Source organism: Solanum stenotomum, chromosome 3 (genome assembly GCF_019186545.1).
Source record: "Solanum stenotomum isolate F172 chromosome 3, ASM1918654v1, whole genome shotgun sequence".
Lineage (NCBI taxonomy): Eukaryota > Viridiplantae > Streptophyta > Magnoliopsida > Solanales > Solanaceae > Solanum > Solanum stenotomum.
The window spans coordinates 17,388,703-17,414,574 of record NC_064284.1 but is presented as its reverse complement, the minus strand read 5'-3'; the positions used below and the strand labels follow the sequence as shown (position 1 = coordinate 17,414,574).

Below are 25,872 nucleotides of genomic sequence, written 5' to 3'. Positions count from 1 at the left end.
TTCTATTAACTGAACCACTGCCTCTTCATCCTTGATACTATCAGAGTATATATATACCCAGTAACTGAGTAGTGTTTTCACTGAAGCACTGTTTCTTCCCCTTTGATACCATTAATAGTTAAAAACATAAGGTATAAAAGTAAGGGGACAAACACTTGTGAATAGTTTCCCTTTTGGGTTACAAGTGTTCTTTTGCAAAAAAAAAAAAGAGAAAGAATATGTGATGTATACTTTATTATATCAATAATGTATATATATGTATATCGTCTATATAAATTGTACATTATGTATATAATATCAATATATTATATACACATATCTATATAATATCAATATATTATATACACATATCGATACATTAGATATACATACAATCATTTTGTTGAACATAATTTTCGTTGCTTATACCTATAGTCAATAGCCCTAGAATGAATAGGGAACAGAGAAGAATTGGTAGAATGGTTTTAAGGGAATATACATAAATAGATGAGTCAATCAATCGTATAAGTCAAAAAGAATTGATTACTAATATTAAAAATACATAACTACACAAAGGAAAAGATCCTTTATCAATTCCTCAACTACTCTAAAAAAAAGTTTAAAGCATATAATTATATGTTTAAGTTACATTGTTACTTTGTTATAATAAGGTAAACTCGTCTAATGTTCTAGCTTTATGTGTATAATCATTTTTTTTTGTGCTTCTTCATTTACCATTGAGCTTGAATTCAAAATCATGCATATACATTGCCAAAACATGATAGTATATAATCCTCGTCTATTTAAATCTTGTCTTCTTCTATGCAATTTTTTCTTATTCTCCACAAGTCGCTGCGCAGATTTTAATTACCTAACCTTCATGCATGAATAGAACTCTTCATTTAGTCACCTAGTACTAATAATGAATATGCTCTCATATATTCCCTTGATAGAGAAGAAAACTAAAGTGAAAAAACATATTTGCTGTTGAGGAAAGAAATATATAGTTTAGGATAGCCCACAACTTAATCTGTCGTATTCTTTCTTATTTGTTTTGGTTTGGTAGGGAGCGTTTCCTCCAAATGAAGTCCTACGACAACACAAAATTTAAAATAGACGGATTCCAATGCAGATATCGGACATCAAATAGAAAAAAAAATTGTTTGCCTATATATATAGTTCATTTACTTGTACAGCTACAGGTGTTGATTTGTACAGTATACTACCCTCTGTTTCTTCACAAAGATATGTTCCAAAAAAAGGGAAGTCTCCGGCGTAATTACATGTACATGCCTCAGAAGAATCAAACCAGCATCAACTGATCATTGATATGCTTTTTATACTAGAGCTTTCTGGCCAACTTCTTCTTGTACTTTGCCCCAGTCTTAATCTCTTCCTGTATCTGATCTTGCAATTGATTTAGTTCCAGCTTCAACTCTTCGATTCTCTAAAATCTTTCTACTTTCTCAGGTGAGAGGGGCAACTGTCTTTCCAGACAGATGACTGGAAATAGAATGTATGGTTCCTTGAAGAAAAATAAAGACAGTTAATCTTTCAAGGCCCATGGATATCATGCAAAATCAACTCATCTTTGTGAGACACAAATAAATGGTAGAAAAGTAAGAGAAAGAAAGTACATTCTCAGATCCAACTCCATTTCCTCTCATCCATGTAAAGGTTCTCTCTAGACTTGTGGACTTGAAGCTTTACCGAGCAGACAGTAAAATGATGTCACCCGGAGACCATCCCCTGAAGCAGTTCTACACTGCAAATCTTCTGCAGGAAGGAATATCATATTAACCGCATAGTAAAAAATGCCTGGGGGAGTTTCTCCGTTTGATAAAGTAGGGTATGGAAAAGCAAGTTCTCTTTGGAGATGCTGCTTACTCCTCGTGTATATGTCCCGAAACAAAAAGGCAAGGACCTTACACTTCTTTTCAGAGAGCATTGACCAGGTATGGATGAAACATGATGTGTTAACTGGATCGATAAACCTAGAATCATAACAATTGAAAACAGTTGGTATAAAGTAAACCAGAGAAAGCAATGCTTATACCTTATATCCTCGAGGCATATAACCAAATATCGACCCTTGATGGAAATTCCAAGCTTATATGCTAATATGTCAAGAGCATTGGCGCAATTCACATTTCAATCCATTTGATGGTGGTCAAGAGCTCTGGTGCTGCACAGGATTTGCATACTACAGCAAGCAACTGATCTTTTCCAAGATGTGTTGAAAGCATGCTAGGGATAGGTAACACACGTAATTACATCCATACTGCCAAGGAAGTTCTTACACTTAGTCGTTTGAAAGAAAAGGATACCAGCATCAACCTGCTAAGCTTATGGTCCGAACCTATCCAAGAAGTGCAACCACGCCAAATATGTCATGAGCATATTTGAGATACAGCAGTTCAGGTTTTGGTGATCTGAGCAGCTTGTGGATAACAGCAGCTGCACTGTCTGCCTTTCCTTCAATCTTCTCCACAATCACTTCTTTACCATAGCCCAGGTGGTGAAAAGAATCAAGACTGGTATATAAGCTGCATCCATGAGCATTTTATGTTACAATTTTTAAGATGCATTCAATATGTCTAGAAAGAAGTCAAGACAGTCTGTTGCTAATGAGGTACCACTCCACTACAACTACAGGATCTCAAATTTCTCACGCAATCATGATATCGGGGCTGACCGCTACCCTCCCGCCAGAAACTGAGGCTGCATACACGGCGACAATAGATCATACACTGAGAACAAAGCTTCATAAGGTAGTAGTGGTAAGTAATACATCCTGACATAAGGTACTAGTGGTAAGTACTAGTGAGAGAGAAATATGTAGGTACAGTACGGACTGCCTTCTTAAAAAAAAACTCTGTAATGGATTCTATAAAGAGCTAAAATCATCTTGCATTTTATGACAAAAAGCTTACAACAATGCAATGGAATTTACAAGGTCCTTTGGAGTTGAATCATATTATACATCTGTTTTGCAACTCGTGAAGGTTCATTTCTAGTTAGCAAGGATAAGGAAGCAAAGGTAGAGTCTTCTAATAATATGTTTGTCATAACGTGCGACTATCTCCACTAAAGAAAGAAAAAATGGAAAGAATAGCATTTTCAGCACATTTATACGAACAAGTCTTTATTATTATATTAGCATAGGTAGTCAACATTTTCAATTAGGGTTTTTCCATACATGCAAACAATGATAGTTCGCATAGCACGCTTGAGCCCTGAAGTGAGTATCAAAACGTGTTGAGCGCTTTGCCTTGCTAAATGTGCGCTTTAGTGTCGGCATCAAGATTCTAAGGCATACTTTTCGTTGTCAATGAACCTCTTAAGAAGATGCGACACTAATCAATTGATATTACACTTTATCGTAAAAAAAAATTCAATTTGTTTGTTTTTATATTTGTCATTCATGCTAATAATTATGGGCTAGTTTCAAATATTTACAATAAAAATCATTAGTTTACAATAAGAGCTTGTTTGGATTGGCTTTTCAGTTTTGACTTATAAGCCAAAAACCATAAGTTACAAATCTTACTTATGGCTTTTGGTTTATTTTTGTCATTTTAGCTTAAAACTAAGTTCTTATATGTACTTTTTTAACTTACCCAAACACTACGAAACTGCTTAAAAGCTATTTTAGCTTAAAAGCATTTAAAATAAGTCAATCCAAACATGCTCTAAAAATAGCCATCTTTTATTAACATAAAAGGTAGCCAAAATTCATAGAAAGTATTACACTGACTATACAATATAGCTTACCTATACATGAGTTATACACTCACTATACATTTGATACACTCAAAAAGTTGAAAAATAACTTTTAACTAACCATGAACTATACATTGAGTATTCAATTTCGATCCACTGAAAATCACCTCTAAACAGTCCCAAATTTCAGATATGAAATTCGTTCGATGATTCGAGTCTTTCGATATATAATTCGCTTGAAATAATTCAGGTTTTTGATACGTCAATTCAAAAAAGAAGAAGAGAAGAAGACGACGAAGAAGAATGATGAGTATGAAGAAGAAAAAGGCGCAGGAGGGGGGAAATAGGGAGGAGGAAAATAAGCCATTAATAGGAAAATTGGCAGGAAGAAGAAGGGTATGTCCAATGTCCAATGTGACCATTTATTTTTTGAAAAAAAGATGACAACGGGCCCTTTTGTATAATTTTCCCAATAATTATTAGTTTTGGACTTAACATATGTATAATTGTATTTTTTTTCACCATTTGCGTCGTTTTTCAATAAAGCCCACATCTTATTTGTACTTTGCAAAGCTCGTACGAACCTTAGATGTTTGTTGCACTTTGAGCTTTTGATAATATTGAGCATAGATGGAAGTCTATCTCCCGTAGGCATCATAGTAGATCCCCACTAAAAAAGACAAAGAACACCCTAAATTAATTGTGTCTACGCTTATTTAAACCTTCCAACACAAAAAAGAGTTGACAACTCTTCTATTCTACTCTCTCTGGGAATTCGAAACTATGAGGGCGATCAGTGCAGCTAGTTCCCTTCGCTTGTGGAGCACGGCCTCCTTCCGGACTGCAAAGATGGTGCAAGATATGTTGCATTATATTTGCAACAACCTCAAGTTCGAGATGAGGAAAATGCAACAAAAACATACCTAACGTTCGCTCTTGCTCTAATTGGAGCTTCTACTCTTCTACTCTCGAGAAATATATCTTCAAGTTTTTGAAAAGAATCAATGGTTTCACTCAATTTGATTCGAGTTAGCAAGTTAAGGGTGAAAGTAATTTAGGAATGAATAGCATGAAAAGTCCGTGCTAGGAATTCCGAAAAACTTTCTATACTCCTTAAGGTTACAGGAGAAGCTTACTTCCAATGGTAGCATCTTGGATCTTCGCTACTCAAGGGTTGGGTTCTATGGCCGGCTCTTGGGTCTCCGGGATCATCTGGTAAAAGTGGTGGCTGAATTGCCCCCTCCCCCTACCATGATTGTATGTTCGAGAAGTTTGTATTAGGATTTAGGCAATTTCCTTATGGTTCGCGGTTTGTAGTCCTCTATCGCCGAGATACCTTTCAAAAAGATTTTTTCCCTCGTCAAAACAATACCCACTATCGTAGATATAGCCAATTCGGGCATGGACGGGAATTCCCTAATAGATTCTACAGATTCAACGATTGTGTTTTACTGTAAAAGGCGAGATTTCACAAACATGTACATTTTATACTGTATACTATCTTTATGCTCTATGTTCAAAACAACTCCAATTTCTTCTTTACAAACAGTCCATATGATATACAAGCGACCTGTTATCCAAATCTTCCTAAATTGCATCCTTAATCTACTATTAGTCTTCCTTTGGTTCCCTTGACATATATTCTACTCATTTCTACAATATTTTCTCTCTCTTAAATTCTTACCAGTATCACTAGGATATTTAACATTATGGCGAAAACTTTGCGACTAAATGACTTTTAATACCTAGACTACTAAATTTCCAATTTATCCATGTCATCTCTTAGAACAAATTACTTCATCAGAAGTTAACATACTAAATTGCATCCTTAATCTACTAGTCCTTAATCTACTAGTAGTCTTCCTTTGGTTTCCTTGGCATATATTCTACTCATTTCTACAATATTTTCTCTCTCCTAAATTCTTCCCAGTATTACTAGGATATTTAACATTATGGCGAATACTTTGCGACTAAATGACTATTTAATACCTAGACTACCAAATTTCTAATTTATCCATGTCTCCTCTTGGAACAAATTACTTCAGCAGAAGTTTCCATAAATTAGATCTTTCTTTTAAAGTAAGTTCTGCAAAAGATCCTTCCCAAGCTCCTCATTTATCTTGCCTAACAAATGTCCAAAAGATCAGATATTGCCACTTGAATCCTCCAAATACGAAGAAGCAAATATGTAGATGCCAAACCTACCTGGAAGAAGAGGATCTGTACTTGTCATCCCTGAGCTAGATTTTAACAGTGGGTGGAAAGACATTGATAACAAGATAGGCAGGTTAATAAATGCCTCTCTACCATCGATATTCAATTCCAGATTGACAAACGAAGAAATCCCTTATTAGAGGCTGTCAGAAGCAGTAAATTGGGAAATATGGAATTTATTAGCACCTCCAAAGAAAAGATTCATCAACACATTATAGAAGGTTAATCATGATATAGTTTTCTGGGAGAGGAGTTTTCAAGATTTATCACGCTCCGAGTCTACGACACATTTTAGATTTACATGAATGACTTGTGGTAATTATCTATATCTTAATTTCACTGACTCCTAGGAGTTGTTTTTAATCCTATTTCTATGTTTATATTTTATATGTATTTGAGTTTGTCTGTTTATATATTAGATGTATTTGAATTTGCAGAACACTTTTATTTTTCTTGTTAATTGCTTCACTGAATCATTATCTTCTCTACCTTCCCAAGGTAGGGTTAAGGGTGCGTACACACCACCCTCCCAGACCCCACTTGTGGGATTACACTGGATGTTGTTGTTGTTTGTTTGTATTGCATCACTAAATCATTTGTATTCTTTACTTCTCGTGTTTATTTTTTGTTAAGGGAAGTAAAGATCAAATTTTCAAAGAGTTCTAGAGGTAGTCCTAGATCAAAATATTAGGAATCAAAGCAAGAAAAGTAGCATTGATGGAACGGGGGATCACACCTTCAGCGAAGAAATAAGGTGACCAGCTGGAAGTTTTTGAAATCCCAACAATATTTTCTATATAAAAAGAATCCGGAAAAAACTGAGAGACGGATGAAGGAGCTGAAGTGGAAAAGGGTAAGATTTGCAGAGAGAGCAAACATTGCTGACCGGTGCAAAGATCAACTATGAAATAAGGAAACAAAAGTTTGTCAAGTTTCTTTCACAAAGCTCATCCTATCTTTCATGGCTATATACTTGAGTGTGTCTAGTTAGACTATGCATGCTAGTCATTGATTTTTTCGTAATAATTAGTGTTGTCGATGCCAAGCACATATAAATTAAGTCATTAGGTAAAAGCTTGAGCATTTTTTTACAATATAGCTTGCCAAAAGTCATCGAAAGTAATACAGACTATATAATATAACTTGCCTATACATGAGTTATAGGCTAACTATACATTATGATACACTCACAAAGCTGAAAATAACTTAATTATACATGAAGTATACATTGAGTATTTAATTTCGATCAACTCAAAATCACCTCTAAACCGTCCCAAATTTTAGATATGAAATTCGCTTGATGATTCGAGTCTTTTGAAATATAATTTGCTTGTAATGATTCATGTTTTCGATACGTCAATTCAAAAATAAAAAAGAGAAGACGACGACGAAGAAGAATGATGACGATGTAGAAGGAGAAGGAGGAGGGGGGAAGTAGGAAGGAGGTGGAAAAGAAGCCATTAATGGTAAAAATTGATAGGAAGAAGAAGGGTATGTCCAATGTCAAATTTAGCCCTTATTTTTTTTTGAAAAGAGATGACTAACGGGACCTTTTGTATAATTTTCCCAACAATTATTAGACTTGGACTAAACATATGCATAATTGTATTTTTTCACCCTTTGTGTCGTTTTTAATTAAAGCCCACACCTAATTTGTACTTTGCAAAGTTCCAACGAACCTTACATGTTTGTTGCACTTTTTGCCTTTCATAATACTGAGTATAGCAGGAAGTCTATCTCCTATAGGCATCATAGTAGATCTCCACCAAAAAAAAAAGAACACCCTAAATTAATTGTGTCTACGCTTATTTAAACCTTCTAAAACAAAAAAGAGTAGACAGACTCTTCTATTCTACTCTCTTTAGGAATTCGAACTATGAGGGTGATCCATGCAGTTAGTTCCCTTTGTTTGTGGAGCAGGGCCTCCTTCCTCTCTTCCGTACAACAAATATGGTGCAAGATATGTTGCATCATATTTGCAACAGCGTCAAGATCGAGATGAGGAAAATGCAACCAAAATAGACCCAACCTTCGCTCTAATTGGAGCTTCTCCTCTTCTACTCTTGAGAAATATATCTTCAAGTCTTCGAAAAGAATCCATTTGCGTCACTCAACTTGATTCGAGTTAACAAGTTAAGGGTGAAAGGAATTTAGGAATGAATAGCATGCAAAGTCCTTGCTAGGAATTCCGAATAACTTTCTATATTCCTTAAGGTTAAGGGTGAAGCTTACTTCTTGTGGTAGGCCCTTGGATCTTTGCCTCGAAAGGATTGGGTTTTGTGGCGGGCTCTTGGGTCTCCAAACTCATCTCGTAAAAGTGATGATTTGGTTGTCCCTCNCCCCCCCCCCCCTCCTTATCATGCGTGTATGTGGGAGAAGTTTGTATTAGCATTTAGGAACTTGCCTTATGGTTCGCAATCCTCTTTCGCCGAGATGCCTTTCAAAAAGATTTTTTCCCTCGTCAAAAGAAGACCCACTATCGTAGATTTAGCCAATTAGGGCGTGGAAGGGAATTCCCCAATAGATTCTACAGATTCAGCATTTGCATTTTACTGTAAAAAGCTAGATTTCACAACCATGTACATTTTATACTATATACTATTACTATGCACTACGTTCAACATAAACTCCAATTTCTACTTTACAAACAGTCCAGATGATATACAAGGGACCTGTTATCCAGATCTTCCTAAATTGCATCCTTAATCTACTAGTAATCTTCCTTTGGTTCCCTTGACATATATTCCACTCATTTATTCAATATTTTCTCTCACCTAAATTCTTACCAGTATTACTAGGATATTTAATATTTAATACCTGGACTACTAAATTTCCAATTTATCCATGTCTCCTATTAGAACAAATTACTTCAGCAGAAGTTTAAATAAATTAGATCTTTCTTTTAAAGTAAGTTCTGCAAAAGATCCTTCCCAAGCTCCTCATTTGTCTTGCCTAACAAATGTTCAAAGTTTCAGATATTGCCACTTGAACACTCCAAATACAAGGAAGCAAATATGTAGATGCCAAACCTATGTGAAAGAAGAAGATCTGTACTTGTCATTCCTGAGCTAGATTTTAATGTTGGGTGGAAAGACATTGCTAACAAGATAGAAGATTCATAAATGCTTCTCTACCATCGTCGACATTCAATTCAAGATTGACAGACAAAGAAATCCCCTATTCAGAGGCTGTCAGGAGCAGTGAATGGGGTAATATGGAATTTATCAGCACCACCAAAGAAGAAGGAACTGGTCTATCAAAGGAAAGAGCCATTCACATTAATGAAACTTTTGACCCATCTTAAAACGGAGTTCTGAAAAGATGTGTGGTCTGCAATTTCCACGAAAACTTTCTGGAGCTGCCCACACTTTAAGATATCAGAAAGTGGTCCTATGGCCTCTGGAAACAAGCTAATGGATTAAATACCTATGAGATGGGTAACCACAGTTTCCTTTTAGAATTTGCTTCCAAAGCAGATGCAGAGTAGGTTATACATGGTGAATGGAAATGGAAGAAATCTCCAGCACAACTCCAATGGTGGTCACCAACAATTGGAGCCATCAAGCAGGACAAGAAACTCAGCAGTCTGAGTTAAGTTTGTAGGACTAGCGTTATATTTATGGTCGCCAAAAGACCTTCAGAAATATTGGAGATCATAGTGGGTGATGGATGGAGATGAAGGAGGAAACACAACTCCGGAACCATCTCAAATGGGCAAGGGTCAGAATAAAAGGAGACGGTAGTGACATTCCAAAGAATTACTGACAATAGAGAATGGTAAATTTTTCTTCACGATCCAAACATGGGTGGAACTGCCCAGCGACTTACTCCATCGGAGCAGAAATAGAGGTCCCCTTTCGAACCAGCAGGTATCGAGAATGATATTTGCAGGTAAAAGAAAGATTGTGCACAGTGACGATATGCCAAAAACCACTATGGAATTCTTTAACAGTAGCAAAGGGATTGGCAAAAGGAATGGAGAGGAACACTGGTGGCAAATCATTCCAGCCAGCATTTGGTGGGTAGCCTGGAAGGAAAGGAATTCAGGACTCTTTGAAGATTCTAGCAATCCATTCACTTAATTAATATGAACTGTCTTAGTCTCTTCTTTTTTTAAAGTAAACATGATCTTTTGGAGGATACAGGGTATCTCATAGAACTGATAGGCAAAGTGTAATAAAGAAAGCTGTTAGCTCTCTACAGTTACTATTATCAAAAAAAAAAAGCTGTTAGCTCTCTGTTATTTAAATATTCCAGTACAAACTTGAAGCAAATGTGTTCTCACTCACCTGTAATGAGGTTACTGGTTAGAATATGAACATCTTCAGTTGAAAAAGGACAGTTTTACTGCATCCTAGAAAAACCGATTCCGTCCCTTTCTCATGATATTGTTTTAGCATCTCACTTCCTATATCTACATCTTTAGACTGCTCAAAGAAAACATCTATAACTGGCATACTAAAGCAAGCACAATCTTAAAAGGTTCCCAGGGAAAAAATAGGATCTCATATCCATGCAGAGTTCTTGCCTAGCATTATAAAATGCAAGCATAGTCTGCAATTATCAAATGACATCATCAATCAATTGAAGCAGGATGTAAGGACAACGAGGATCAAGTAAAAAATGTTCAAGCTTTTACCTAAATCAACTTAGAGATGACTTAATTTATATTTTTGCTTGGCATTAACAACACTAATTATTACGAAAAAAATCAATGACTAGCATGCATAGTCTAACTAGACACACTCAAGTATATAGCCCTGAAAGATAGGATGAGCTTTGTGAAAGAAACTTGACAAACTCTTGTTTCCTTATTTCAAAGTTGAACTTTGCACTGGTCAGCAATGTTTGCTCTCTCTCTAAGTCTTCCACAAGTTTTACCCTTTTCCACTTCAGCTCCTTCATCCGTCTCTTATTTTCAAAATAGCTTTCAGGTAAATTCGACCGTCCAGAACTCTTTGGAAATTTGATCTGTACTTCCCTTTACAAAAATATACACGAGAAAGAAAGAATCCAAATGATTCAGTGATGCAATACAAACAAACAACAACAACATATCCAGTGCAATCCCACAGGTGGGGTCTAGGAGGGTGGTGTGCACGCAGCCATACCCCTACCTTGGGAAGGTGGAGAAGATAATGATTCAGTGAAGTAATCAACAAGAAAAATAAAGTGTGCTGCAAATTCTAACAAATCTAATATATAAACATACAAACTCAAATACATATAATATATAAACATAGGAATAGGATTAAAAACAACTCCTACGAGCCAGTGAGATTAAGATATAAATAATTACCAGAAGTCATTCAGGTAAATCTAACTATGCCAATGGTTTGTTAATCATTTTGAAAAAAAAATGCATTACAAACAAATGTAACAAAGGCTACCTGCAGAGGCTTTGCTGTAGATATAGTGAAAGAAATGGAAGAACATGCTTTCATGCACCATTCTATAGAGATCGACAGAGGAAGTTCGTGAAAGGTCGAACTACTGAACTCCACAAAGGTCAAGCAACATGGTCACAAAATAACACCAGCTACCCAGTTCAGGCGCACAGTTAGAGATCAAGTATATTACTTGATACTCAAAAATGAACAAGTTAATAGGCAATCAATTCTTTAAAGTATCTTCACAAACAAGTTGAACTATGAAGGAGGAAAAATTTATGAATATAATAAACGCACTACTTAAGACAAACCTCTTTACCTTTTGCCTAGGGAAAATATACCAACATTCTTTATGATCCCACCGTCCAATGATATGGCTCCATCAGTTATAAAAGGTAGTGCCTGCATCATGTCTGCCCTTGTTTTGTATACTTGCAACCGTGAGAAGAGTCCATAGAAGAGGGTCTCTCTCAGGCCATGACCAGTGCTTGTAACACAATATAAGTTCGCAGTGTCAATATTGATCATATTGACAGCAAAACCAAGAAAACCAGGAGGAGTTTCCTCGTTGAGGTATCTTGGCTTCTTTATGGACAGCCTCCTCTGAGGGTCATCAGCAATAAATTCACCAGTGTATGGTCTAAAATGATAACCCAAAAATGAAAAAGATAAGAGAGTAAAAAAGTGCTAAAGAATATGAGATGCATTTGCAAGAAGAGATCATCATAACCTCAAACCTTAAGTTCTCAAGACAGATTACAAGATATCGGTCATCCAAAGGTCTCCCAATTGAAGCTCCAACTCCATGAAAACTAGAACATTTAATTATAAGACCTTCCTTATCATATGTTTCCAGTGCTTTAAGTCCATCACGCGTCTTGCAAACAACTCCTAACATGGTTTCTTGCCCAAGATAATCTGAGAGAGTCCTGGATTTCAGAGATTAAGATACAAATTGTGAGAAATATAAGGAAAGAATATTATTGAATTGTTGTTGTAATAATTACATAGAGAACCCTATTTATAGACACTACATAATACAATTCCTTACCAAATAGGAGACTATAAACTATTCCTAGTTTGTGTAGGATTGTGTTTTCCTATTCTATTCTAACACTCCCCTCAAGCTGGTGCATACAAATTATATGTACCTAGCTTGTTACTAATGTAATTAATACGAGGACCGGTAAGAAACTAGGTGAAGATATCTGCAAGTTGATCATTTGACTTCACAAATTTGGTAACAATATCTCCTGAGAGTATCTTTTCTCTTACAAAGTGACAATCAATCTCAATGTGCTTAGTCCTCTCATGAAACAGTGGATTTGATGCGATATGAAGGGCCGCTTGATTATCACACACAAGTTCCATATGACCGGTTTCTCCAAACTTCAGTTCTCCAAGCAACTGTTTGATCCAAACTAGCTCACAAGTTGCTACAACCATTGCTCAATATTCTGCTTCTGCACTGGATTGAGCAACCACACTTTGTTTCTTACTCTTCCATGACACCAAATTACCTCCAACTAAAACACAATATCCGGATGTAGAACGTCTATCAAAGAGTGATCCTACCCAATCAACGTCTATATATCCGATGATATGCTCATGGCCTTGATCCTCGAAGAATAGTCCTTTACCAAGAGCTGACTTTATATATCGCAGAATACGAACAACTGCATCCCAATGACTATCACAAGGAGAAGTCATAAACTGACTTACAACACTCACAGGAAAAGAGATGTCCGGTCTAGTCATAGTGAGGTAATTCAAGTTTCCAACCAACCGTCTATACCTTTCAGGATTACTGAGTTGCTCCCTCTGTCCTGGAAGGAGTTTAACATTCGGATCCATAGAAGTGTCAATGGGTTTACATCCCATCATTCTTGTCTCCTCAAGAATGTCTAAAGCATACTTGCGTTGAGAAATAACAATACCTGATCTAGACTGAGCAACCTCAATACCAAGAAAATACTTCAATCTGCCAAGGTCTTTAGTTTGGAAATGATGAAAGAGATATTGCTTCAAATTAGCGATACCAACTTGATCATTGCCGGTGATAACGATATCATCAACGTAAACAACCAAATAAATACACAAATTTGGTGTTGAATGCCGATAAAACACAGAGTGATCAGCGCCACTACGAGTCATGCCAAACTTCTGAATTACTGTGCTGAACTTTCCAAACCAAGCTCGAGGAGACTATTTCAGACCATATAGTGACCGACACAATCGACATACAAGGCTTCTAGACTTCCCCTGAGCAACAAAACCAGGTGGTTGCTCCATATAGACTTCTTCCTCAAGATCACCATGCAGAAAAGCATTCTTAATGTCCAACTGATGAAGAGGCCAATGACGAACGACAGCCATAGATAGAAAAAGACGGACTGATGCTATTTTGGCCACAGGAGCGAAGCCCAAATATCTGAGTATACCCTTTAGCAACAAGGCGAACCTTAAGCCGATCGACTTAACCATCTGGACCAATTTTGACCGCATAAACCCAACAACAACCAACAATAGACTTACCTGTAGGAAGGGAGACAAGCTCCCAAGTACCACTCGAATGTAAGCAGACATCTGCCTCCATCCAGAATGAGAAAGTGCTTCTCCTGTAGTCTTAGGGATGGAAATAGAGGACAAAGATGATACAAAGGCATAATGGGGTGAAGATAAACGATGATAACTCAAGAAAGTATAATGGGGATTAGTATTTCGAGTTAGATCGTATACCTTTTTGAAGTGCAATCGATTGGCTAGCAGGGAGCAAGGCCACAGTGAGAGCAGGGTCCGGCGCATGACATGAATCATTTGAGACTATTGCTGGGTGTGGACGTCGATGATAAGTTAGGAGTGGTGGCACTATAACTGGAGATGTTGAAGATACCGTAGGTCCCTCAAAAGTCTGTACAGGTAAGACCTGAGGTATGGGTAAGACCTCAAAGATATCAAGATGATCAGAAGATGTGTAGTAAGGTTGAAATTCAAAGAATGTTGCATCGGCAGACATAAAATATCGGCGGAGATCATGTGAATAGCAATGATACCCTTTTTGAACTCGAGAGTAACCAAGAAAGACACATTTAAGAGCACGAGGGGCAAATTTATCTTTTCCTGGGGCTAAGTTATGAACAAAGCATGTGCTCCCAAATACACGAGGAGGGATAGAATAGAGATGTGACTGTGGATATAGTATGGAATGTGGAACCTGGTTCGAAATAAAAGATGAGGGCATTCTATTAATAAATAACAAGATGAAAGGGCTGCATCACCCAAAAACGCAGCGGAACATGGGATTCAATGAGGAGAGTGCGAGCAATCTCAATGAGATGCCTATTCTTTCTTTTTGCTACACTATTTTGTTGAGGAGTGTATGGACAAGATGTTTGGTGAATAATTCCTTGGTGAGACATAAACTCCTGAAACTGGGATGATAAGTATTCTAAGGCATTATCACTACGAAAAGTACGAATAGAAACACCAAACTAATTTTTTATTTCAGCAAAGAAACTTTTGAATATAGAAAATAACTCAGAACGATCTTTCTTTAAGAAAACCCAATTACATCTCGAATAATCATCAATGAAACTAACAAAATAATGAAATCTTAAGGTGGAATTGACTCTACTAGGACCCGAAACATCAGAATGAACTAATGAAAAAATAGACTCTGAACGACCCTCAGTAGCACGTGAAAATGTGGCACGAGTGTGTTTCCCAAGTTGACACGACTCACAATCTAATTTGGACAAACTAGATAAACTAGGCACCATCTTTTGCAGTTTAGATAGACTCGGATGTCCCAAACGTTTGTGAATGAGGTCCGGAGGATCTGTAACAGAGCATGTTGTGAAGGAATTTGAAGAGGTAAGATAGTAAAGGCCTTGTGATTCATGTCCTGTGCCAATCGTCTGTCCCGTACTGCGGTCCTGCATGAGAAAAAAATCATCAAAAAAGGTTATGCCAGAATGTAAGGCACGTGTCAAACGACTAACAGATGCCAGATTAAAAGGGGAACCAGGGACATAAAGAACAGAGTCTAGAGTGATAGAAGATAGGGGTGTGACTTTTCCAACCCCTTTTGGCCAAAGTAATAGCAGGAAGAGATTGTGAATAAACAATATCTGACAGAAGTGATTTGTTACCAGAAACATGATTAGAAGCGCCCGAGTCCATGACCCATGATCCATGAGTGTTAGACTGTGAAACACAAGCAAAAGAATTGCCCGCAACAGCAACATCATGTTGAACAACCGAACCTACTTGTGGAGACGTTTGCTTGTTTGCTCGATGTTGAAGGAACTCATCATATTCTGATTGAGCAATATGAGCATTATGGGATGGTCGATCAGGCGGAGCAACAAATGCTTCTTGTGAAGATGTATGCTTACTTGCACGATTACGAAGGAACTCATTATATTCCTTTAGAGTAGCAGGATCATAACTGGGTGGTGGACCATGCAAATTATGGCATATGTCACGAGTGTGTCCAGACTTATGACAATAACTACACTTGGATCGAGGTTTTCCAAGACGACCTCCTCCTCGTCGATTCTCCATAGATTGATATACTTGTTTTTCTATGGTTTCAGATGCGAGAGCAGAGGAATCAAAGGTCGGTGATGAAACTACTTTGTGGCTGGGAGGCGCGGCAATACGAAGTAGACGAGAGAATAATTCATCAACTGTAGGAATTGTAGGACTAGCTAAAATCTGATCACGCACTGAATCATGGTCAGTAGAGAGTCCAGCAAGTGTAAGAACTAGAAACGTTTGTCTATGTTCTAGTTGTTTGTCCACATTTGTAGTGATTGGCATCAACGTGTCAAATTCCTCCATGACTGATTGTACCTGACCCAAGTAAGTAGACATATCGGATTCTTGTTTCTTTAAGCTAGTCATTCTAGATATCACATCATAGAATCGAGATATATCATTAGTATATAAAGCACGAGCCTTTTCCCAAACTGAATAACATGTTTGGGATGAGCGAAACAAGGGCATCAACTTGGAATCGATAGATAGCCATAGGAGACTACATAATTGAGCATCAACCTTCTCCCATTGTGCTTTGACGTTATTATTTGTCTCACTAGCCTTTGCCTTTTCATCTACTACACAAGTATTGTTGGTTAAGTGATCATGAACGCCTTGCCCCTTGCACCATAACTCAACCGAGGAAGCCCAGGCAAAATAGTTTGAGCTTCCCATTAATGGTTCTGAAGTGATCATAGCACTTGAACTACCTATATTCTTGGAGCCAAAAATATCAATCCCTAAAGACATATTATGAATTTAGAGAGAGGAAAAAAAATAAGGCTGGTCAGAATTTGGAAAAAAAAAAAAAGGGTGCAGTCGCCAGAAATTAGGTCTGACTGCCCGAAACTGGTCGGAATAAGAAAATAAATATACAGTCTGCCTCGGAATGGAGAGGCGACCTCAATGAAAAAAACTTGGTCGAAAAAACTGGCCGAAAAGTGTCGCACGCGCCGGCGCGTGGTGACGGGACCCTGGAACTCCTGGCGGCGCGTGAGCGTGACTCGGTGAAACTCAGAGGAGCTCACTGGGGTTTGCTCGCCTGAGTGTCCCGCACCTCATGGTGGTGTGGGTTGTCGCACTACACTTGTAAAACGAGACAACAATGCAAACCAGCCGTTGACAGTCACCGGATTCTGACTTTTTTTTTCTCACCAATGCTCTGATACCATGTGAGAAATATAAGGAAAGAATATTATTGAATTGTTGTTGTAATAATTACATAGAGAACCCTATTTATAGACACTATATAATACAATTCCTTACCAAATAGGAGACTATAAACTATTCCTAGTTTGTGTAGGATTGCGTTTTCCTATTCTATTCTAACACAAATGTCAGTCATAATACAGTGAACTTCTAAAAAAAAATTGGTTAGTATAGTGAACTTCCATTATCTGCCTACTTCTTGGTAAAGATATGGCACTAGGGACTCACNCCTATTCTATTCTAACACAAATGTCAGTCATGATACAGTGAACTTCTAAAAAAAAATTGGTTAGTATAGTGAACTTCCATTATCTGCCTACTTCTTGGTAAAGATATGGCACTAGGGACTCACTCGACCCCAAAATATATCTCATGGGGGAGATTGCCCAAGCCTGTATATGCAAACCACACATTCATTCCCCAACTAATGTGGGGCTCTAACCTACTTGAACACCCCTTTCACGTCTAGGCTCAACTGGAAAATGGACAGAAAGCCCAAACAGGGACTGACCTGGCACTGATATCATGTAAGGATATGGCACCAAACTCAAACCCAAAATCTAGCTCATGAGGGGCGGATTTCCATATACGCAAACGCACATCCATTCCCCAACTAACATGAGACTTTAACCAACTCTAACATTCTTTAAACGCCATGCTTTTTTCATCTTCAATCTCAAAATAAAAAGAACTATTCAGATTCTAACTCCTACGTCATGACAAGACCTAGCTTTAAGCAAAGAGATGCTCATTTTCATACACAAAAGAGTCTCCACATGCTAAGGGGCTATTCCCAGGTCAATTGTACAAAGAAAAGGTCCAAAAGTATTAACAACAACAGCAAAAACATACCTAGTGAGAGGATGAAAAGTACAATAAGAATATTATTATTAATGATAATAATAATAATAATAATAATAATAATATACTTAGTACGACCTAAGAAAGCGAGAAAACGTTCAAATACCAACTAACCTTCTACCCTAATCTGCGACCTCCAAACCCTAATCACTCTAAGTATACCTATGACAAATTCAAAGACCAGAACGTATCAAACTTTTTGTCTCAAGTCTTCACCATCATGCAGCCATATATTGTCATCTTGATTGGGACAGAGTGAACGAGTGCTATAATCTCTTGAACATGGACTAGAATAGAAAGTGGACTCATACAAAGCTCATTTCTTTTTTCTTCTTCATCTATTTTTTGTAGAAAACACCAGCAATTACTGGATGCTATGTGAAACTAACCTGCTGATATTATCGTCGTCAACCTTGCCAAGCAAAGCAACCATTCCTATCACGTCCTTCATATACGGAATATGACTAATCTGAGTTCCATTATGAGTTGGCAGCTGGCAACTGTTCAATGTTAAGATTTCTTCAATGGTCTCCAACTCATTCTTCCCATTAGAAGATTCCTTATTTTCAGAACCAGTTCCACTTGCTGAATAAGTTTTGCCGAAAGCAACTACAATACCCCACAAGCACAAGGCATTAAAATTGAGAAACAGTGAAAAGGCATATGACAAAAGGGAAAGAAAAAAGTTAAAGTGAGTGCTATAGTCTACACTGAGTGCTTTTAAATAGGCAATACACAACATTAAACCCATGAACAATATATTAAGCTCACTGAAACAAGCTGATGGCTGATATTCTGCACTACAGGTAATCACGAAATCCATATTTACTTGAAATGTGAAAGACTCCCATTGATATGACAATCTTACAATGGTTGATTGTTTCCCTCCCATAAAGACAGAGTAAAAGCATTATATTCTAGGTTACTGAAAGAACAAAATAACTACAGTAACCTTTTAAATTGCACAAGCATTTTACAGCACACCTAATTAACTTGAAAAGAAGGAAACAATACCTTCTAAATCCAAAATTGAATCATCCAACCTGTTCTTCTGACCCTCTAAGAATTTGATATTATCATCATGGTGCTTAATTTTAAGACCAATCTCCTTGATTGCATCCTCAAGTTTCTGCAGTAATTAAATGATGCAGTCATGAATATTGTGTATATTGCATCCATGAGTGACAAAATAAAATAAACTAGGCAGATATCTTTGAAAATCATAACCACCTTGGAATGGCAGATAACAGCCTCAGCAGTTCCATTTTGCATTCTGTCCCGATTGCCAGCAAAAGTAAAGGAACTAATCTGACCTCCTTGATTGAGCGATGGATCATGCATAAGTGGTGCCTTAGGAGAGATTCGTAGCTGGAAAAGTAATGTAAAAACATCAGTTTGTTAGAGTTGCTTATTAAGAAAAAGTTCAACAAGTGTCTAGTATAAGGTCCTAGAGTGCACACCACATCTACAGTGAACAAGTAATACTAATGCGCAAATCATACATGCCATTTTTTTTATCTTTGTTTCATTAAGGAGGAACATAAAATATACTTTCCTTCTGAAAATACAAATGAAGGTTGAACATTCAGATTTCCACAACAGGATGCCAAAGTTTCTACAGGCAATATACTACATAGATGGAAAGAGGCCAAAGCTGAGGCTTTATCGAACAGCCCTCATTTTTAGTAAATTTAGAACATGCGACCAACTACAGGGCAATGGAAAACAAACTTGACAATTTCAGGTACTAGTTCAAATACAGGCATCAACATTAACTAATGGAAGTGCTTTGAAGCTAAGTCCCTTAAGTTTGTAGATATAAAATAAAAATTGGTAAAGGGGAGCCGCAAAGGGATTGATATTATTGTGTTTAGAGAGAAAAAACTACTCACAAGTGCATTCTCAAACTGTTTGAAGGGCCCGGGAAACATGAATACATAAAGTGAAAAATGAAATAATAGGACTTCCTTGTAAGGTTGCTAATTGTACATTTCTCCAGCATCAAGTATCAATACACTTATCCTTTACCAATCAAAAAATAATAGTAGGACTCACAGGTTTTCCAGAGTCAATTGGCATACAGATGAATACCAACAGACCAGCATCTACCACCAAGACCCTACCGAGTAACATCCAGGCAAGTAAGCTAAACCCTTGGCCCAACCTCACCAACGCAACATATCTTGCGAACAAGATGACTATCCCATATCTGAAGTGTGAGCAGTTAAATGGTAATAAAACCAAATAAAATAAGGCAGGGACTAAATAGTAATCTCAGTTCTTGAATATAGTCCTCATTAATTTCTCAACCACAAGATAAACCCCATTTTACATGCCATTTTATAAGTAACCTCGTTTTACTTGCCATTACTAGACTTAACGAATACTACTACATAAGAACTTTATTAAAAGCCTTCAATTATGTAATCAGATCCAAAGTGAAAAAGAGCATGTTCTATCCCATAGATCAAGCTGATTTGCTAGAAACTTGACAAAGTTTAGCCTGTTAGTTATATCCATGTTGGCTCCCTTCTAATGTGTCTCAAAAGAACACAATTATCATTTGCATCAAGCCTCTAGTAGTTCTTGAAAATTAATGCACAGGTAAGAACTAACTTGCAGGTTTGACAACAACAACAACAACATACCCAGTGTAATCCCACAACTGGGGTCTTGGGATGGTAGAGTGTACACAGACCTTACCCCTATCTCATAGAGATAGAGAGGTTGTTTCCGGTAGACCCTCGGCTTACTTTGTCAAGGTAAGAGAATAATAAAAATTAAATATAATACTAAAAGTGAATTGCCATGTTCACGCATGATGATAAAACTAAAAACATTTAGGAGTCTTTAACTTTTTTTGTAATAGACACACAAATTCCTTTGTTTGTTTCTCCTAATTTCAGCAGGCATATCTTCTCAAAACAAGTTGATGAGCAATCTTTATTCAACTCGATGATATACTGTGAGTTTACGATATTTCTAATACATTTCACTTACAAGTTGTGTGTGTCTAGGGCCTTTTTGTATTGGTTTTTATGTGTTTTTATCATATTTTGCAGGAAAGATGTTCAGGCGCGGAAGTATACAGACAGCTGAAAAAAATGCACAAAAGGGCATTCACGGAGGTGATCTACGGACCATAGATCAGCGGGCAAGGTATGAAAGACAAATCAGGGAAATCTGACCAAGTGTGGAACCACGGTGGCCATTAACGGTCCGTAGAAGGATCTACGGACCGTACTGTTGATCCGTAGATTGATACTGCGAGGTTTCCACTACCTGATTTTTGAAGATTCTAAGTGTGGAGCTACGGAGGGGATTGACGGACCGTAGATCAGTCTACGGACCGTACTACAAGTTCGTCGTTTGCTTCAGAGACGCTGATTTTTGGAAGCTGAAATATTTTCTAAGTCCTGGCTGACGGAAGGGACTTACGGACCGTAGATCCATTGATGGTCTGTAAGTCAGTCTCGTGGAATGAAGACGCGTGCCTGAACAAACTTTCCTTAATTTGTTTCCTTTTTAATTTAGGCTTTGTTTTCTATAAATAGGGCATGTAAACCTCGTTGTTGGGGGTTGTTGAACATTATTATTCTAGTTTTACTTTGTGACTTGGGAGATTAATTTGAAAACCTAGCAATTATTGATTTCCTAAGTTCGTTTTGAAGATTTTGGCTTTGCAATTCAAGTTGAATTTTTGGGTTTATTATTCTCTTTACGTAAGTTCATGATTTCTTCATCTAAAACTATGAATTGTGTTCTTGCTAATATGGGTAACTAAATCCACAACTAGGGTTGTGGGAACCATGAGCGATTAACAAAGTATGAATAGTAAATAAGCAATTCTTGAATAGTGTTTTGCTTGCATTGATAATTCTTTCGTTTAGAAAGTTTTTTAACGGTGGCCAACGTTAGAACTTGCCTTGTTACTGCTTGCCGGACCAAGGAGGTAATTAACGAGAAAAGAATTATCAACATAGATTTAGTGTGATACTATCTAATAGGCTAGTGTCGATTGGTGCGAAGTAATAACTAAGCCAAACATCGATTATGATGTCTAATATGAGGTAGAGTTAAGGGTTAGTAAATTATAGACACGTAGCCGGACCAAGGTGCGGGGTGAAACTCTCTAGATGCCGGACCAAGGATTTAGAGATACCTAACTTATCACTTTGCATGCAGTACACTAGGAAAGGATTGCTATTACTAGGATTACTGCGTTATGAGCTTGTGGGAAACACGTATACCCTAGTTATTTCTCTCATCTTGATAACAACCAAAATTGAGTTTTGATTACTGATTACTTATTAAATTCTTACTATTTGTTTCACACAAACAAAACCCCTTTTTTAATTACGTTTCTGGAAGTAATTTGACTAATTGAATATAATTGTTGGTTAAAGTAAAGTCTAAACCATTTTCCTCGTGGGATCGACCCCAACCTACAAGTTGGGTTCTTTACTTGATAACAATCGCTTATACTTCTGTAGGGAGGTGTAATTTGAGCGTATCACTCGGCAGCCTCATTAATTCCACCAAATATTTCTTGTTAATCGGTAAAGAGTAACTTTTAGAGATATATCAACAAAAAGAGAATGTTTGAAAAGGCTAAAACTTGCAATTGAAAGAGGAAACTATAACATGTAATGAGCTAGTAAAATCAACAATAACTCCACAATCATTTACATCTAATTACACCAGATGTGATATGATCAAGAATGTCATTGTCTAAATTGGGGCTTTGTTGTGGTGTGAGGAGCACGTAACACACGATTAGCAAGTCATGCATTGCTTTGACAAAATGGGTGCCACTAGCAGATTCTCTGAGGAAGTGTGATGTGAAGAATCAAATTAGGTCGTATTATGAAGATTTGTTACATCAAACGCAAAGGCATTGCATGAAAGCCGAATCTGCTTATAAATTGACACTATCTTGAGTGAAACTACATTAAGATGTAGGTTTCAGAGTTAGGTTCAGTGTTAGGGCATAGGTGAAATGATTTAGTTCAACATTCTCATACCTATTTTTTTTATGACAAGAAAAACCCGCAGCCGCTACCCTTTGGATGCGCACAGGATAAAACCCTTATCCTCCGCTCCTATGCAATAGCTCGCAAACCACATAGGAGAGATAACCCGCACTAGGCAAGCCCGATGCGACGAGCTCGACCCACAAGGCAAGCCCCTTGCTTTCGCGGGCAAGAAATTTCAAACTTGAGCCCTCCAATATGGAATTCCCAAGCCCAAACCGCTGGGTCACCCAAAGGGTTTAAACATTCTCATACCTTACACTTAAGTAAAATACTCTCCGAGCGAAATCCTATCATTGTGACCCTAATCTCTCCAGAATAGTTGATATGGCAATGCCCACCGGCAGCAAGCCACCACCAGTGGCTGGTCTACCCATTACAGCTCCCTCTACAACGACGAACTACATTGCAGCTCTACATAACACCGTTATCCAAGAGAAAACCAAACATATTATGCTTCAACCTATCACATAATGGAGAACCCACCATCCCATGGACCAAGAAAAGATTTTAATAGGTTGTGTATCAGGCAAAACCTTCTATATGCACTAGTGGCAAAATTTACATATGGAAGACCTGATTGATACTCACTAAAAAAAATATGCCAACACAATTGGAGTATGCAGTATTAGCCTTGAAGAAAGGCAACTCCGACGAGATCAACACCAAATGCGGGCATGTGAACCTCTTTCCGCCACTTTTCAAAAAGTAGTATCGTTGTGCATCATTCAAGCAAAATCAGCTGTCAGCGTACAAATTCCAGTGACTACTCACAACTATCTATGTTTTCTTTGGTATAGTGCAAAATCCAACACCACCACAAGGTCCAGCAACCTTCGGCAACCAAAGCTCAACCAACATCATTGGTCACAAATACCTCACGCGAGGCTAGATCTAGGATTCTAGCGACCGCGATAGTACCATGCGCCAATGCGTGAGCCTGTTCCAGCTAGTTTTCGGGCGACTTGACTCGTGATTTCGAGACAATTCATACATTTTATACCAAATTTTGAGCACTTTTTGGTGACCACTGCACTAGTTCCGACAGATCTAAGTTTTCCAATTTCACTTTTGTCAAAGGATATACACAGATATTTGGGTTGGATTAGAATGATAATCTCTCATCCCGGGCTAAAATAGCATATATCTGCCTTTTTCTATCTATGGTTGTCATTCGTCATTGGCCTCTTCATCAGTTGGACATTAATGATTCTTTACCACATGATTTTATTAGCTGGGGGGATGTTGATTGTGCAGGTCACTCTAAAGTCTAAGGTTTGAAATAGTCTTCTTGAGCTAGATTTGGGGAGTTCAGCAAGTAATTCAGGAGTTCGGCATGACTCGTGGTGAAGTTGATCACTTTGTGTTTTATCAATATATTGCATCTAATCTGTGTATTTATTTGGTGGTCTAAGTTGACGTTATCGTTATCACCGGCAATGATTAGGATAGTATCACTATTTTGAAGTAAAATCTCTTTCAGTATTTCCAAACTAAAGACCTCAGTGGACTGAAGTATTTTCTAGGTATTGAGGTTGCTCAGTCCAGATTAAGTATTGTTATGTCGCAATGCATGTGTGCCTTGGCCATTCTTGAGGAGACAAGAATGATGGGATGTAGACCTATTGACGCTCCTATGGATCCCAATGCTAATATACTGCCACGACAGGGGGAGCCATTCCGCGATTTTGGAAAGTATAGATGGATAGTGGGAAAGTTGAATTATAGTGACTAGAGCTGACATCCTTTTCTTGTGAGTCTTGCAAGATAGTTTATGACTTCCCCTGTAATAATCATTGGGATACAGTTGTTCGTATTTTACGATATATAAAATGAGTTTCAGGTACAGGACTACTCTTTGATGATCGAGACCATAAGCATATCATTGGGTATATAGACGTTGATTGGGCAAGATCACCCACATTCCAGGTTTGGATATTTTGTTTTAGTAGGAGGTAATTTGGTATCTTGGAAGTGTAAGACGCAAAGTGTGGTTGCTCGATCAAGTACAAAGGAGTACCATATCGAGTAATGGTTGCAGCAACTCGTGAGCTAGTTTGGATTAGAGAACTAAAATTTGGAGAAATCGACCAAATGGAACTTGAGGGTCGATATACCCCTGGTGAGAAAGGAACTGGTGGATTTTATGACAGACCCATTCCATTAAATAAAAAGCATTTCACGGTTTTACCCACCCCGCTCTTGCTTTGTAAAATTTCCATTTCCACTAGATCCCAACATCCTCCTTCCTACCTAATCATGATGTACATTGATACAGTTGGATATCATAAAAATCTCTAACTAGAACCCTAGATTCTCTGATACCATAAACTAGCAGCCAAAGGAACATCGAAATTGACGAAGAATTGTATCAGAGTACATGCATGACGGCTTTATCGGTCCCCATAAGCATTAATTAAGTATTTTTATGGTTTATATCTCTTATCCTGAAACTCCATTGACAGAGTGAGCATTTTCAATTGAGTAGAAAAGTTATTTAATTCACTAAACAATCGAAGGTAAGACAGAGGGGGCAAAAGAGGGAAAGGGAGAACCTGCACCTTCTCATTGTCTATCGACATTCTCCGTTGTTCGCTGTCCATCGTTGAATCGCCGGAGATTCCGAGAAGAGTGAGACTGGCGCCGTTGAGGGGAAGAGTGGAGAACAACAATGAGCGTGAGTTCTGACAGCAAAGTGAATATAGGGGTATTTGGTGTGAAGGCGTTTTGGAATTTATTTGGTGCATAAAATCTCGACTAACTCACACTCGACACGTGTACAATTTTAAATAATTTTGGAAAAACTTCATAAATATAAAATAAAAGTAATTTTACCTATACCAAAAAAATAGTTTAAATTTAGTGATACACGTAACAAAAATTGTTTTCAATAAAATGATTGTATGTATGTATAATATATC

At 37.5% G+C, this 25,872-nt stretch overlaps 1 protein-coding gene across 1 annotated transcript in view; it reads right to left on the bottom strand.

The window, feature by feature from the left end:
* The window catches only part of LOC125857882 (protein DEFECTIVE IN MERISTEM SILENCING 3-like), a 61,942-nt gene extending 36,333 nt beyond the window's left edge, over positions 1-25,609 (bottom strand). Inside the window, exon 1 of the mRNA XM_049537538.1 lies at positions 25,587-25,609. The gene's annotated coding sequence lies outside the window, so the exon portion shown is untranslated. The remainder of the gene's footprint in view (positions 1-25,586) is intronic.
* Between the last annotated feature and the right edge of the window lie 263 nt (positions 25,610-25,872).